The 15,747-nt window shown below is 39.7% G+C and overlaps 1 protein-coding gene across 1 annotated transcript in view; it reads left to right on the top strand.

Moving 5' to 3' along the window:
• The window catches only part of LOC122806323 (3-oxoacyl-[acyl-carrier-protein] reductase FabG-like), a 194,737-nt gene that overhangs the window by 125,760 nt on the left and 53,230 nt on the right, over positions 1 to 15,747 (top strand). The gene's annotated exons all lie outside the window — the stretch shown is intronic.

Genomic DNA, 15,747 nt, shown 5'->3' with positions numbered 1-15,747 from the left:
TAGGAACACTTTAGTTCGTTCAATTGCATTTTTGGATTTTTTTAAACAGATACATTTTTGATTTTTAGTGCTCTTTAAAAAATAATGTACATTTGAGAAAAACAGACCTAACATTGTTCATACTGTACCCACTAGATCAAGGATTAGAATTCACAGATGAACTTAATTTAGCAGCGTATCACAGCCAGCGTGTGGCATGTAGGACGTACGTGCTTCATATCATTATGGATAAGACCTAGTACTATTTCCACTTACTAAAGAAGAGAGAAACAATATGACTTTTTCATGGCATTCAGCTTCAAGTTTGACTTACTATAGCCATGTTGGAGTTTAAGAATAAAACATCTCCCATCTAGGCTGGAAATGCAAAATCTGAGCCCATAGCATACCAAAAAAAACTCCATGCTCACTTTACCTCTCTGAACGGAGAGATGGCAGTCCAAAAGGAAAGATGATGAAATGAGAAAGAAAAGGATAGTAGTATTGCTGGAAATGAATTCCTCCTCAAGTTTTGGTGAGTACTTCCATTTGGTGGCTCCTGTTTTCACAAAATCTCACTAAAACAACAGACACTGATATATAGACTGCATCTTATATAATATAGTATGTATCAAGGGAGAGTGGATGTTTAAAAAAAAGCTGGGTGCACAAGTCCCGGTATAAAAACGTGCTTAATCCTGCTGCATGCACTGGTGGCCAGTGAAGAATCTTAAAGGCACAGAAATATTTCTACAATGGGGTTAGGCTCAGGGGGAGGATGGTTCTCCTGTTGCAGAAGAAAGTAGTAGGCCACAAAAAATGATAGGACAAAAAAGAGCCATAAAAACGACAGAGTGGACTATTGAGGATAAGGAAGAGATTATGTATCATTACTATTATGCAAGAAGCCTAGAATTTCCAGATAGAAGATATTCAGAAGGACTGAGACAAATCAGAGGAAAGAAAAATATTTGCACAAAAAAAAAAAAAAACTATCAAAATCTTTTAGTAAAAATGTGTGTTCAAAAGGGAAATTTAGGAAGGATGATTAGTAATGTAACAAATTCATGAAAAACATTACCCAGAACAAGAAACTCTGAGTCACTTAGAAAAAGAAATGCCTGAGGAAGTGTGAAAATATAAAGAACAAAATCAGAAATTTTTGAAAGGTATTAAAAAGAAACATGGACATGGGGAAGAAAAACAGCTCTGATATGGTGCAATATCCATGCCAAGAAAAAAGTCAAACTAATCTATACAAAAAAACAGCTCCAAAGATATTTTGATATGGAAAATGTCATAATAGAAAATATAAGGAAACAGACAAAGAATTTAATAAAAAGGATCAGCAAGGCAGACATTAAACAAATAGAAACTGAAGTCATGTATTATCTGTGAAATAAAGGATTTAGTATATAAAATCCAGCACAAGTAATGTCACAGAATGATGGAACAATGAGTCCCCAGATTACATAGCAGCAAGTGGAGAGGTAGGTATCTGAAGAAGTATGGACATGGGAAAGAAAAAAAGATCTTGTATGGTGCAATATTTCTAGAAAGGAGAAAAAAATAATTAATATAAAATGTAGCACCAATGATATCTGAAGAGAAATGTAGGCAAAGGAACTCAGACATGAAAAATTTCACAATGCAAAAAGTAAGAAAATAAATAGCTGAAGTATAAAATCGGAACAGTAAAGAAGAAGTTAAATAGAAATTGAAGTTATGGGTTGTTTATGAAGTGAAGGATTTAGTGTACAAAATCCAACACAGGTAATGCAACAATATGATGAAAGGATGAGTCCCAAGATTAAGGAGAATGAGGTGGAGCGGGAGGCAGCTGAATACTTATCATATGATGATGCTGTGGAGCCTTCTGTAGGAGACTGGTAAAAAAGTTCAACTTAAGTTGCACAGCAAAGGAAGTAGCAGGGAACTGGCAAGTTTGTCACTGACAACCTTGTGGAGTGATTTGTCACTGAGCTCCCATAGGAAGGAGCAGGAGACGGTCTTCCCAGTATAGAAGAAAATGATTTAAGGGAAAAGCTGCTTGATTTAATAGAGATGGATAGGCTTATTAAGATCAATGAAAAATAGATTCCTAAAAGGAAATAAAACCCAAATTGTTGGAAGTGTGGTAGAACAGACGAAAATAGTAAACTATTAAAAGAAATTCTTGTGGTATAAAAGAAATCAATATGATATATTACTGTGCAGTTAAATTTATAGCAGATAAAGTCTTACCACAAAAACATAGAGCAATAAGTGAAAGGAAAGGACGAAATAAAATAACACCAAGGAAATGTCGACTAGAGAAAACTATAAACTAATTAAGACAAGAAGTATCACTATTGGAAGAATATAGAAGAGGGAAAAGACCATCAAAAATACTTAGAGAGATAGATGTAGTAAAAGCAACATGCAGTATCAAAACTGACCAGGATCTGTCATACACTACTGCAAATAATAAACTAGAAATATCAGAACAGGCAGAAAAATTTATATGAAGAAAAATACACAATAAGCAATTCATTTATCACTCAAAAAAGTTTTCTAGAGAATGAGGAAATAAAGCAAAAGGGATATAAACACCACCTAAAAAAAGATGAAATAGACACATTTTGGAAAAATATTTTATGAAGACCCTGTGGAACATAAAGATGCTAAGTGGACAGAAAAATTGAAAGAAACAATAAGGAGTTCTAATTAGAGTATATGAAATGGAATGAACTAATGGCCAGAGAAACTGATACAAAATTAAGGAAAGCTTTTAAATTGAAACCCCCAGCCCTTTATGTAGTAGTTAACATTTGGCTAAGAGTAGTAATATCTTTACACAAAGATTTAGTCCTGAGATAGAATTACGTCTATGTTCATCCTGAACAGACACCAACATGGTTAACAGGAAAAATGATATTCCTCTTTAAGTGTGAACCTGCAAGTGAAACTAAAAACTATTATAGACCAATAACTTGCCTTCCGACAATATACAAACTATATATCAAAAATGATGCAGACAGAGTTTATAGTGATTTAGAAAAAAACTCAGTTATGGCAATAAAACAAAAAAGTAATACAACAAAAATCTTATGGAACAAAGAATCATTTGTTGCTAAATGAAAGGGGAATAATTAAGTATGGCAGGGATGGATTACAAAAATGCAGTTGACAGTATCCTACATTCATAGATAAAGGAATAATTACAGATGTATATGATGCATCCTGCATTGATCAATTACATTACAGTGGCCATGAAACAGTGGCAAACTACTTTGCAGTTAAGCCATTACAAAGGGCAAGTCATTATCTGTTGACTAAAAATTTCAGTTGGGATGTCTCTTACTGCTGCTACTGTTTTATCTTGCACTTATCTAGTTAAGCTGTTTACTCAACATATTAGACAATGGTTGCAATTTGGCTCCCAGAAAACAATCTTGTTTAAAGACTTCTCATCTACTCTTTGTGGATGACTTAAAACTGTACAATTCAGCAGATGAGGGGTTGAAAGCACAACTGCAAGAAGTTAAAACTTTCTCAGATGATATAAGTGTCATTTGGTCTTGATAATTGTGCAAAGCCAATGTTAAAGCAGAAAAGCTGCAGCACCAAGAAAACATTAGTTAGGGACAAGAATGTTATATACAGGAACTTGAGCAAGAGGGAGTGTATAAATATTTGTAAATTGATGAAGGATCCATGAACAAATTCAAATAAAACTCAGTAAAGAATACTTCAGAAGACTAAAACTAATACTGGAAACTGCCTTGACATCTAGGAATAAAGCCCAATTTGATCTTTCTGTTCTGGGGTGACTGACTGGCCCCAAAAAGTATTGGATCAGTTGAAGAGGCAAAGAATTAAAATGCTTCATGTTTATCAAATGATACACAGCATAGTATGGTGATTTGTAGGATGATGTTGTCAATCAAGAAGAAGAGGAGGAGAGTGAGGACAGTGTCAAGGATCAAATGGTAGAAGCTGAAAAAGGGTAACTGTAAGGAGGAGTTCAGAGAAAGGTTAAGACAGGCACTGGGGAGGCAGTGAAGAGTTACTAGACAGCTGGGCAGCCAAAGCAGATGTGGAAAGGGAGACAGCTAGAAAGATGATTGGTGTGACATATGGACAGAGGAAGTACAGGAGAATATACAGAGGAAGAGGATGGCGAAGAAGAAGTGGGATTGTCACAGATAGATGAAGAAATTAGACAGGAATGCAAGGGGATGAGGTATATAGTGAACTGAGAGGTGGCAAAGGATACGGATAAATTGTATGGTGAGCTATATGAAAGGTTGGACACTAATAAGGGAGAAAAGGACCTCTACCAATTCGCTAGATAGACGGATTGAGCTGGTTAAGATGTGCAGCAGGTTAGGGTGCTAAAGGATAATGAGGGAAATGTACTCACAAGTGAGGAGAGTGTGTTGAGCAGATGGAAAGAGTACTTTGAGGGGCTGATGAATGAAGAGAATGAGAGGGAGAGAAGGTTGGATGATGTGGGGGATAGTGAATCAGGAAATGCAAAGGATTAGCAAGGAGGAAGTAAGGACAGCTATGAAGAGAATGAGGAATGGAAAGGCTGTTGGTCCAGATGACATACCTGTGGAAGCATGGAGGTGTTTAGGAGAGATGGCAGTGGGGTTTTTAACCAGATTGTAGGATGAAATCTTGGAAAGTGAGAGGATGCCTGATGAGTAGAGAAAATGTGTATTGGTACTGATTTTTAAGAATAAGGTTGATGTGCAGAGCTGTAGTAACTACAGAGAGATAAAACTGATCAGCCACAGCATGAAGTTATGGGAAAGAGTAGTGGAAGCTAGGTTAAGAATGGAGGTGATGATTATAGAGCAGCAGTATGGTTTCATGCCAGGAAAGAGCACTACAGATATGATGTTTGCACTGATGGTGTTGATTGAGAAGTATAGAGAATTTCAGAAGGAGTTGCATTGTGTCTTTGTGGACTTAGAGAAAGCATATGACAGGGTGCCTAGAGAGGAGTTGTGGTATTGTATGAGGAAGTCGGAAGTGGCAGAGAAGTATGTAAGAGTGGTATAGGATATGTATGAGGGTAGTGTGACAGTGGTGAGATCTGCGGTAGAAGTGACGGATGCTGTAAAGATAGAGGTGGGATTACATCAAGGATCAGCTCTGAGCCCTTTCTTATTTGCAATGGTGATGGACAGGTTGACAGACAAGATCAGACAGGAGTCCCCAAGGACTATGATGTTTGCTGATGCCATTGTGATTTGTAGTGAGAGTAGGGAACAGATTGAGGAGATCCCGGGGAGGTGTTGATATGCTCTAGAGAGAAAAGGAATGAAGGTCAGCAGGACTAAGAATATATGTATGCAAATGAGGGGGAAGACAAAGGAATGGTGAGGATGCAGGGAGTAGAGCTGGCAAAGGTGGATGAGTTTAAATACTTGGGATCAACAGTTCAGAGTAATGGTGAGTGTAGAAGAGAGGTGAAGAAGAGAGTGCAGGCAGGGTGGAGTAGCTGGAGAAGAGTTTCAGGAGTGATTTGTGACAGACAGGTACCAGTAAAAGTGAAAGGGAAGGTCTACAAGATGGTAGTGAGACCAGCTATGTTATATGAGTTGGAGACAGTACCACTGAAGAAAACACAGGAGTCAGAGCTGGAGGTGGTTAAAGATGTTAAGATTTGCATTGGGTGTGATGAAGATGGACAAGATTAGAAATGAGTATATTAGAGGTTCAGCTCAGGTTGGACAGTTTAGAGACAAAGCCAGAGAGGCAAGCTTGCGTTGGTTTGGACATGTGCTGATGAGAGATGCTGGGTATATTGGGAGAAGGATGCTAAGGATGGAGCTGCCAGGTAAGAGGAAAAGAGGAAGGCCTAAGATAAGGTTTATGGATGTGGTGACAGAGGACATGTAGATGGCTGGTGTGACAGAGCAAGATGCAGAGAACAGGAAGAAATGAAAACAGATGATCTGCTATGTCAATTTCTAATGGGAGCAGCCGAAAGAAAAAGAAGTTTATCAAATGATACATAAGAATCAGTATATACCAAAATAATGTATTCCTTGTTCTGAAGGATATGTGGGCCTCCTTGAAATTGATTACATTTATAGATCTACAGTCTCAGGACTGCATACATATCTGCTTAGCTCACCAGATCCAAACATAGTGAAAGTTTTTAAACATGAGGAGAAGTCTTCTAAGGTAACTACACTGCTTAGTCTAGCAGAAACGTTTCAGTATCAAGTGTGAATGGGTGAGATAAGAATGTATGTCCACTCTTTAGCCTGTTGTCTGGTCCTCAGCAACTGCATTAGCTAATCCTATTATTTCTGCTGAACAGCTCTGAAAAAGTGATAAATACTGATCTGGAAAACTACCACTGTCTACTACAACAACTGTTGCAACTCAAATGAACTACACTGAACAACTGATGACAATGGAACTTTAACTGACTCAGCATATGCTTTTTATAGAGTCCCAGAAAGTTGTTATGACAATTCTACTCTCTCATTTCAGACTTTTAAAAAGTCAACAAAAACAGCTGCTGTGGAGATTCCATTCATTTCAGCTCTGGCACACAGTGACATCACTCTAGCTCAGCTGACTGGCACAACCTGCATTCAGAATTCTTTTTACAAGACATGTACATTTGGTCAGCCAGAAGAATACTGTTTGACTCCAACGCTTACACTAACCAAAGTAACAATCAAAGAACATAAACTTATCTACAAAACTATAGTTAATCATGCTGGCATTCATAACACAGGATAATTTACAATTATTTACAAGTATTTACAAAACTGCAGCCAGACATAGTAGCACAGAATAACAATATCTGATATTCTCACAGGGTAAATTATTAATGTTATGTTCAGTGAAGTGCTTGTGCACACACTGACAAACTGTTGAAGGTGTTATGGGGGAAAGGTTTCATTTTGGATGCCATTTGAGTGATTGTGCATACATGGTAAAAGTACTGGAAGGGTCTTTAGAGAAGCTTTAAATCTGATGTCATTTGAGTGATCACTTACATGGGCAAACTACTGAAGAGTTTGTTGGGCAAAGGTTACACTTTGGTGTCATTTGAGTGCTTGTGCATATGTGAGAAAACTACTGGAGGGGTCAATGGGGAAAGGTTTCAATCTGGTGTCATTTGAGTGCTTTTGTATACATGGACAAAGTACTGGAGGGGTTGGTGGGGGAAATGCTTCATTTTGGTGTCAACTGAGTGATTGTGCATACATGGGCAAACTGACAGAGGGGCCATTGGGGGAATTGTTTCATTTTGGTGTCAACTGACTGATTATGCATACATGGCAAACTAAACTAATGGATGGGTTGTTATGGCAGTGTTTCAGTTTGCTGTCATTAAAGTACTAAAAGGGTCATTGGGAGTACAGGGTTAATTTTTGATGTAATTTCAGTAGTTATGCATCCCTCGGAAAAAAATACTGGAATAGATGTTGAGGGAAATTTTAATTTTTCTGTTCATGCACACATGAACATACCACTGAAGGGATCACTGGGGGAAATGATTCATTGTGATGTCAGTGACATGCTTGTGCATACGTGGAAAAAGTACTAAAGGGGTCTTTGGTGAAATTATTCATTTTATTGTCATGAAGTTCTTGCGCATACATGAATAGACTGCTGAAGGGTAGCTAGGGTCAAGGTTTCATTCTGGTCTTTGTGCCTACACGGACATAACGCTGAATGGTTTCACAGGGGAAATTATTCATTTTGATGTAGATTTCACTTTGGTGTCATTTAGGAATATGTGTGTGCATACATGGGTAAAGTATTGAAGAGCTCATTGGCAAAGCCGTTTCATTTGGGTATCATTTAAGTGCATGTGCATACACTGGCAAACTACTTGAGGGGTCATTAAGGTAAATCTTTCATTTTGGTATCAATGAAGTTCTTCTGCATACATGAACAAACTACTGAAGGGATCGTTGGAGGAAATTTTTCATTTTATGTCAATGAAGTGCTTTGTACATGAACATACTACTGAAGGGGTCATTGGGTAAATCTTTCATTTGGATGTCATTTAAGTATCTGTGTAAATGGACAAATTACTGAATTGGTATTTGAGGGAAATGTTTAATTCATAGGATCATAGGAAGTTACTAGGCTATTGGGCTTGAGGCCATTATAAGCCTAGCCAAGAGTTTAGCCCATATTTAGACAAGTCAGCACTCAAAGCCCCTGTCCAGCAGGGACACAGGTGGAATCCCAGGGGTGTATTTTCTGTTTCCCATCCAGTTATCCAGGTTGTGCTTAAAAAGGGATAATAAGATACTCTGCTTGATGTGGAGAGGGAGTCTATTCCAGAGATGGGGGAGTCTCTGGGACACAAATCTGTCCCAGCGACACGTTCTGTTGATATCACAGATCAGGTTGAGGTCGTGTGTGTAGTTTACTCGAGTGAAGCTTGACTTGCGGATATGCAGCAGTCCCATCAAGGCGGGGTGTGAGATTGCTTTGTATGCCAGACATAGGTCACCTCTGAAGAATCTGTATGAAACTGAGTAGAGGGGCAGGGATTTTCGCCTATCTGTGTAGGGTAGATGTTTGAGGCCCTGGATTCTTCTGGTGAGGAACCAGGTCTCTCCAGCTGCTGAAGAAATAGCCAGGGAATTGTTATGGCTAGGCTTGTATAGGCCCTAGGGCTGATAGCCTAGTACCAACCTATGAACCTATGAACCTGCATGTATTTTGCGAGGTACTTGCTGAAGGTGGTATTGTATTCAATAATTGGCCTTATAAGGGAAGAATACAGGGATGTTATGACCTTCTTTTCCCTGGATGAGATAGCCTTACTTATGAGGTGTGCCATGTAGAAAGCTTTCCATACAGCAGAAGCAATATGGTGATCAAAAGTCAGGTTGCTATTAATCTGGGTGCCCAAATCCCTGATGATTGAATGCGTGCTTAGGACATTGTTATTAATGTGATAATATGTGGGGATGTCACTCTCCCCAAAGGGGATGATGATGCATTTTTTGGCATTCAGCTTGAGGCCATGCTTCTGGCACGTCAGTTGTTTGGGTGAGACCCTCTTGTAGGACGTCCACATCACTTGGGGAATTGATCTCCAAGCCCAACTTGCAGTCATCTGCAAAACTGGTCAGCCATAGCCCACTGGTTTTGGCCTGTACATCAGAGAAGTATATCCCGAATAACAGAGGACCCAAGACTGATCCCTGGGGTACGCCGCTTGTTATGGGTCTACTGCTTGAGGTGGTTTCCCCTATTTTGATTAGGTGGGTTCTATCACTGGTCCAGTTTGCCACCCATTTGATAACATATGGATTGATGTCTAATTGAGAGAGTTTGTGTACTATGCCTGAGTGGGGAATAATGTCAAAGGCCTTGGCCAGGTCAAGGTAGGTGGTGTGCACCATCTTCCCCTTATCCATGGTGTTAGTGACTGTCTCAAAGAAGTCAACCAGATTTAACAGACATGACCTCCCCTTGACAAAGCCAAACTGTATAGGGTCGAGTGTTTGGAGATTGCCAATGTCCCTGTTAATGAGGTCCATGATAATCCATTCCACGGCCTTGCAGAATAGGCTAGTTAGGCTGATGGGTCTATAATTTCCTGGATCTGTGGATGCTACACCTTTGTGTAAAGGGATGACAGTGGCTGACTTGGCTGGGACAAAGCCGGTACTTAGGCTTTGGTTGAATAGGGTGCCTAATGGTGCTGCAAGTTCATGCCTGAGTTCATGTAGGATGCAGCCTGGGATGTTATTGGGTCCCATGGTGGCTGTATTTTTTGCCTTTGAGAGGGAAGTGATGACCTGTTCCATAGAAATAAGGGGAGGGGACAGGTACTGGGGATGCCTGATTTACTGATGGGGGGGACAGAGGGGTGAAGTTTTCACTGAATCTGTCAGCCAGTAGGTTGGCTATATCTACAGCATTTGTGTATGTGGTGTCCTTGACCACCAGTTCTGAACAGATCTGAGTGCTTCCTTTGAGATTGCAGACATATGCTAAGAAGGCCTTATGACTGTCTCTAGTAGATGTGGCCAATTTGGACTCAAAGTTGGCTTTAGAAGATTTCACTAGTGCTCTTATTTGCTTGTTCAGGCTAAAGAGATTGCTTCCAATTGGGCATCTGCTCCTTCTTGGTCCTGGACAGAAATTTTTTCCTTTTGTTATATAGTTTATTTGTTGCAGATGTCCACCAGACAGTTTACTCTTTCTTGCGGAAGATGATTTTGTCCTGTCAGGTATTCCTGATTCCATGCATTTATATAAGTGCTCGTAGTACTTTTGTGTAGATTTGGATATTGGTGCCAGTTTAAACGGATGGTGAGGGGGCTGTGAAGCTGTTTATACCGTACCTCAGGAGGTTGTAATCAGCTTTGGAAAAGTTTTTTTGTTTGACCCTAGCTGGGGGAGGGGAGGTCAGGGGAGAAGCTGACTTTGAAGGTGACCGCTTTATGGTCTGATCTTACTAGGGAGGATGATATTGTAGGGGTGCTGCAGTGGTTACCCATGTTGGTTAATAACAAGTCCAAGATGTTATCACCTCTTGTGCTGTTACTGACTAGCTGTTCCAAGGCATTTGCAGTGAAAAAAAATCGAGGAATCTCTGGGCATTTGCATTCTGGCATGAGTGTTTTTTCCAATCTATGGTTGGATAGTTAAAGTCACCCTGGATCAGGGTAAAGGGTTGAATCTTGATAGACTCAAAGAGGTCCAGATAGGTGGAGTGGACATCTTGAGTCACATTTGAAGGCCTGTAGCTAGCTATGATTTGAATAGGGGTCTTGTCAATGGTTAACTGCATCTAGGGTGTCTCCTGTGAGTCATACTATTTGACCAGCCTGGAGGTGTGTGTCTTTAATATATATTGAAACTCCACCTCCTTTGGCTTTGCTGCCCACAGTTTGGGTTCTGAATGTGTGATAGGATGTGTAACCAGGTAAGGCTGGGGTGCTCTCCACATCTTTGTACCAGGTTTCTGTGACTGTGCAAATGTCAGCATCTTCCAGGGTTAAGAATGCTTGCAATGAGTGCAGTTTCATGTTTACACTCCTAGCATTTAGCAGCATGGCCTTTAATTTCCACTTTGTTGAAATTCTTATGTTGGTTTTATCGGCCTCAAGACTTTTCCTAAAAAAAGCACTATGGGGGAGGCAAGAGCCTTTGGCAGAAGCCTGAAGCCCAAGTGAGACAGATGCTGTCCATCTCTAGCAAACATCATGGTCTGTCGATCATATCTTCCCAGGCTGTCAGGTACTGGATCCCCCTGGAATGACACCAGAAACTAAGCCAATTGTTAAAATCAGTAATTTTTCTGTTTGTATTGAGGCAAAATTCTGGGTGACAGTAGAATGCTGCTTAAGACTAGGAACATACCTGCCTGGGACACATATTCAGTGAACGCAATCATGTTTCTCTCTTCATATGGTCCAGGGAGGTATGTCTCAAGTCGTTCACCCCAATATGTACTATGACAAAGTCATAACAGTACCTGTTGTTGAGAGACTTGAATGCATGTGTGATATGGTGGATTCTGGCACCTGACAGACAACTAGTCGTGACTTTCTCCTTATCCAGCCTGATGAGAGGCATATCTGTGTGTCTCACAATGGGGTCTCCTATGACTAATATGTTGGGTTTATGGTTAGGCCTCTGTGGGTTTGAGACAGGTGTCTGGATTATGCATGGTATGTGGTGTGGAGGGTTGTGGAGTTCGAGTGTGTTTTTGCCTCTGAGGTCTCCTATGTTTGGGTATGTTTTTGTTGAGAACCTTCACATATGTGGGTGTGTGTTGTGTAGTTGAGGGTGGTGTTTGAGATATAGTGATTGTGTTGATAACCTTCTCAGTGCCAGATATATTCGCTTGTGAGGGAGAGAGCATAGACTCTAGGCTCTTAATGTAATTGCATCTCTCACAAATTGTGTTTCTAGGTGGTAGTAGCAGATGGTTGTCATGTACATGAGGCAGTTGTTACACTGTCTCAGGATGCCCATATCAACCAGGCTGGCATTAGAAACCATAGGAAATTATCCATCCATATTTGTCAGACTCTGAGTGAGAGAGGCCAAGGAGAGCTAAGGGGTAGGCCTAAAGCCCAAGTGCTTAGACCAAAACTAAGAGGCTTAGAATAACACTTACAATTTAAACAGGCTAAAATTAAGCAGTAATAAATGCAGCAGAAAAGATGCAATTGAACACTTCAAAGAACAAGTAGCTGAAAAAGCAAGATGAATTAATAGAGTAGGAGGAGGAAACACAAATACTGTAAAAGTAGCTGAAATTTATTTATTTTTTGCAAAAGCACTTCAGTGACACCGAAATGGAACTTTTCCCTCAATAACCCCTTCAGTAGTTTATCCATGTATGCAAAAGCACTTCACTGACACCAAAATGAAACATTTCCCTTAATGGCGCCTTCAGTAGTTTGTCCACGTATGAAAAAGCACTTCGCTGACATGAAATGGAATCATTTCCACAGTGATCACTTCAGTGGTATGTCCATGTATGCACAAACACCAGAAAGAAACATTTTCCCAAATGGTATCAGTGAAGTGCTTTTACATACAGGGGCAAACTACTAAAGGGTTTGTTGTGATAAATCGTTCATTTTGTTGTCAGTGAAGTACTTGTGCATACATGGATGTGCTAATGAAGGGGTCATTGGAGGAAGTGTTTAATTTTAGTGTTTGTACATATATGGACATACCACTGAAGAGATCATGGGGGGAAATGATTCATTTTCATGTCAATGAAGTACTTGTGCATACATGGACACACTAATGAAGGGGTTGTTTGGAGGAAGTGCTCAGTTTTGGTATCACTGAAGTGCTTTTGCATACATGGACATACTAATTAAGTGATCATTGGGGAAAATATTTCTTTTTGGTGTTTGTGCTTACATGGACACACCACTGAAGCGATCACTGTGCAGTTGATTCATTTTCATGTCAGTGAAGTGCTTTTTCATACATGGACATACTACTGAAGGGGTCATTGAGGGGAATGTTTCATTTTGGTGTCAGTGAAGTGCTTTTGCATATGTGGACAAACTACTGAAAGGGTTGTTGGGGTAAATCTTTAATTTCAATGTCAGTGAAGTGCTTCTGCCTACATGCTCATACTAATGAAGGGGTCATTGGGGGAAATGATTCTTTTTGATTCTTGTGCATACATGGAGGTAGCACTGATGAGATCACTGGAGAAAATGATTCCATTTGATCCTTGTGCATACATGGAGGTAGCACTGATGAGATCACTGGGGAAATTATTCCTTTTGATCCTTGTGCATACATGGAGGTAGCACTGATGAGATCACGGGGGAAATAATTCCCTTTTGATCCTTGTGCATACATGGAGGTAGCACTGATGAGATCACGGGGGAAATTATTCCTTTTGATCCTTGTGCATACATGGAGGTAGCACTGATGAGATCACTCGAGAAAATGATTCCATTTGATCCTTGTGCATACATGGAGGAAGCACTGATGAGATCACTGGGGAAATTATTCCTTTTGATCCTTGTGCATACATGGAGGTAGCACTGATGAGATCACAGGGGTAATAATTCCCTTTTGATCCTTGTGTATACATGGAGGTAGCACTGATGAGATCACAGGGGTAATAATTCCCTTTTGATCCTTGTGTATACATGGAGGTAGCATTGATGAGGTCACTGGGGGAAATAATTCCCTTTTGATCCTTGTGTATACATGGAGGTAGCACTGATGAGATCACAGGGGTAATAATTCCCTTTTGATCCTTGTGTATACATGGAGGTAGCACTGATGAGATCACAGGGGTAATAATTCCCTTTTGATCCTTGTGTATACATGGAGGTAGCACTGATGAGATCACAGGGGAAATAATTCCCTTTTGATACTTATGCATACAGAGAGGTAGCACTGATGAGATCACAGGGGTAATAATTCCCTTTTGATCCTTGTGTATACATGGCGGTAGCATTGATGAGATCACTGGGGGAAATGATTCCCTTTTGATGTCAGTGTAGTACTTGTGCATACTAGGACAAATCACTGAAGGGTTCATTTGGGAAATTGTTCATTTTTGTACCAGTGAAGTGGTTGTGCATACATGGACAACTGCTGAAGGATTTTTGGGGTCATGGTTTGATTTTGGTGTTTGTGCATACATGGACATACCACTGAAGGGATCACAGGGGAAATTATTAATTTTGATGTAGGTGAATTGCCTTTGGATAAATGGCAAACTACTGAAGGGATCATTTGAGGGAAATGTTTCAGTTTGGTGTCATTTAAGTGTGTGTGCATACATGGACAAACTACGAGACGGGTCATTCTTAAAAGGTTTTATTTTGGTGGTTGCGCTTATGTGGGCAAACTAAAGATGGTGCCATTGGGATTATTCTTTCATTTTGGTCTCAGTGCAGTGCTTTTTCATACATGGCCAAACAACTGAATGGGACATTTGGGTAAGACTTTCATGTAGGTGTCAGTTAAGTGCTTTTGTATATACAGACAGACTACTGAATGAGTATACCTTTCATTTTTTTTTTTATTTTTGTGTCAGTGGAGTGCTTTTGCATACATAGCCAAACTACTGACTGCTCTTTTGGGGGCAAGTACTGAAGGTGTAGGGGGGGTATGTTTCATTTTGGTGTCTGTGCATACATGGACATACCACTGAAGAGATCATTGGGGAAATGATTAATTTTCATGCCAGTGAAGTGTTTTTTACATGCACAGCCAAACTACTGTATGAGTCATTGAGGGAAATGTTTCATTTTGGTGTCAGAGAAGTGCTTCTGCATACAGTGACAAACTACTGGAGGTGTCATTTTGGTTAAATGTTTAATTTTGTTGTAATTTAAGTGCTTGTGCATACATGAACAAACCATGAGAGGTGTTGGGGAATTGTTTAAATTTTGGTGTCAGTGAAGGGCCTTGTGCATACATGGATAAACTGCTGGAGTGGTCATTGGAAGACTTTTTTCATTTTGCTGTCAGTTCAATGCTTGTGCATACATAGACATACTAATGAAATGGTCATTTGGGGAATGTTTCATTTTAGTGTTTGTGCATACATGGACATACCACTGAAGATATCATTGGGGAAATTATGCATTTTCATGTCAGTGAAGTACTTCTGCATACACTGACAAACTACTGGAGGTATCATTTGGATTAAATGTTTAATGTTGTTATGATTTAAGTGCTTGTGCATGCATGGACAAACTAATGAATGGGAATTGGGGTAAAGCTTTAATGCTGGTGTCAGTGAAGTGCTTGTGCATACATGGGCAAAGTACCAGAAATGTAGGAGGAAATATTTAATTTTGGTGACAGTGATGTGTTTTTGCATACTATGGACATACTAATGAAGGGGTTGTTGGGGCAAGCATTTCCTTTTAGTGTTATTGAAGTGCTTTTGCCTATATTGACAAACTACTGGAGGTGTCATGTGGGATAAATATTTAATTTTCTGGTTATTTTTAAGTGTCTGTGCATACATGGACATACCAATGAAGGGGTTGTTGGGGGAAGTGTTTCTTTTTGGTTTCCATGAATTAATTTTGCATACATGGACATACTAATGAATTGGTCATTGAGGGAAATTTTGCATTTTGGTGTCAGTGAAGTGTTTTGCATATGTGGATAAACTACTGAATGGGTCATTGAGGGAAATTTTTCATTTTGGTGTCAGTGAAGTGTTTTTGCATACATCAACAATCTAGTGTAGATGTCATGTGGGCTAAATGTTCACTTTTGTTGTCATTTAAGTGCTTGTTCACACTTGGACAAAATACT

This window comes from Protopterus annectens, chromosome 7.part0, assembly GCF_019279795.1.
Source record: "Protopterus annectens isolate FY-2018-M chromosome 7.part0, PAN1.0, whole genome shotgun sequence".
Lineage (NCBI taxonomy): Eukaryota > Metazoa > Chordata > Ceratodontiformes > Protopteridae > Protopterus > Protopterus annectens.
The sequence above is the reverse complement of the archived record's forward strand: the minus strand, read 5'-3'. Positions and strand labels throughout refer to the sequence as shown.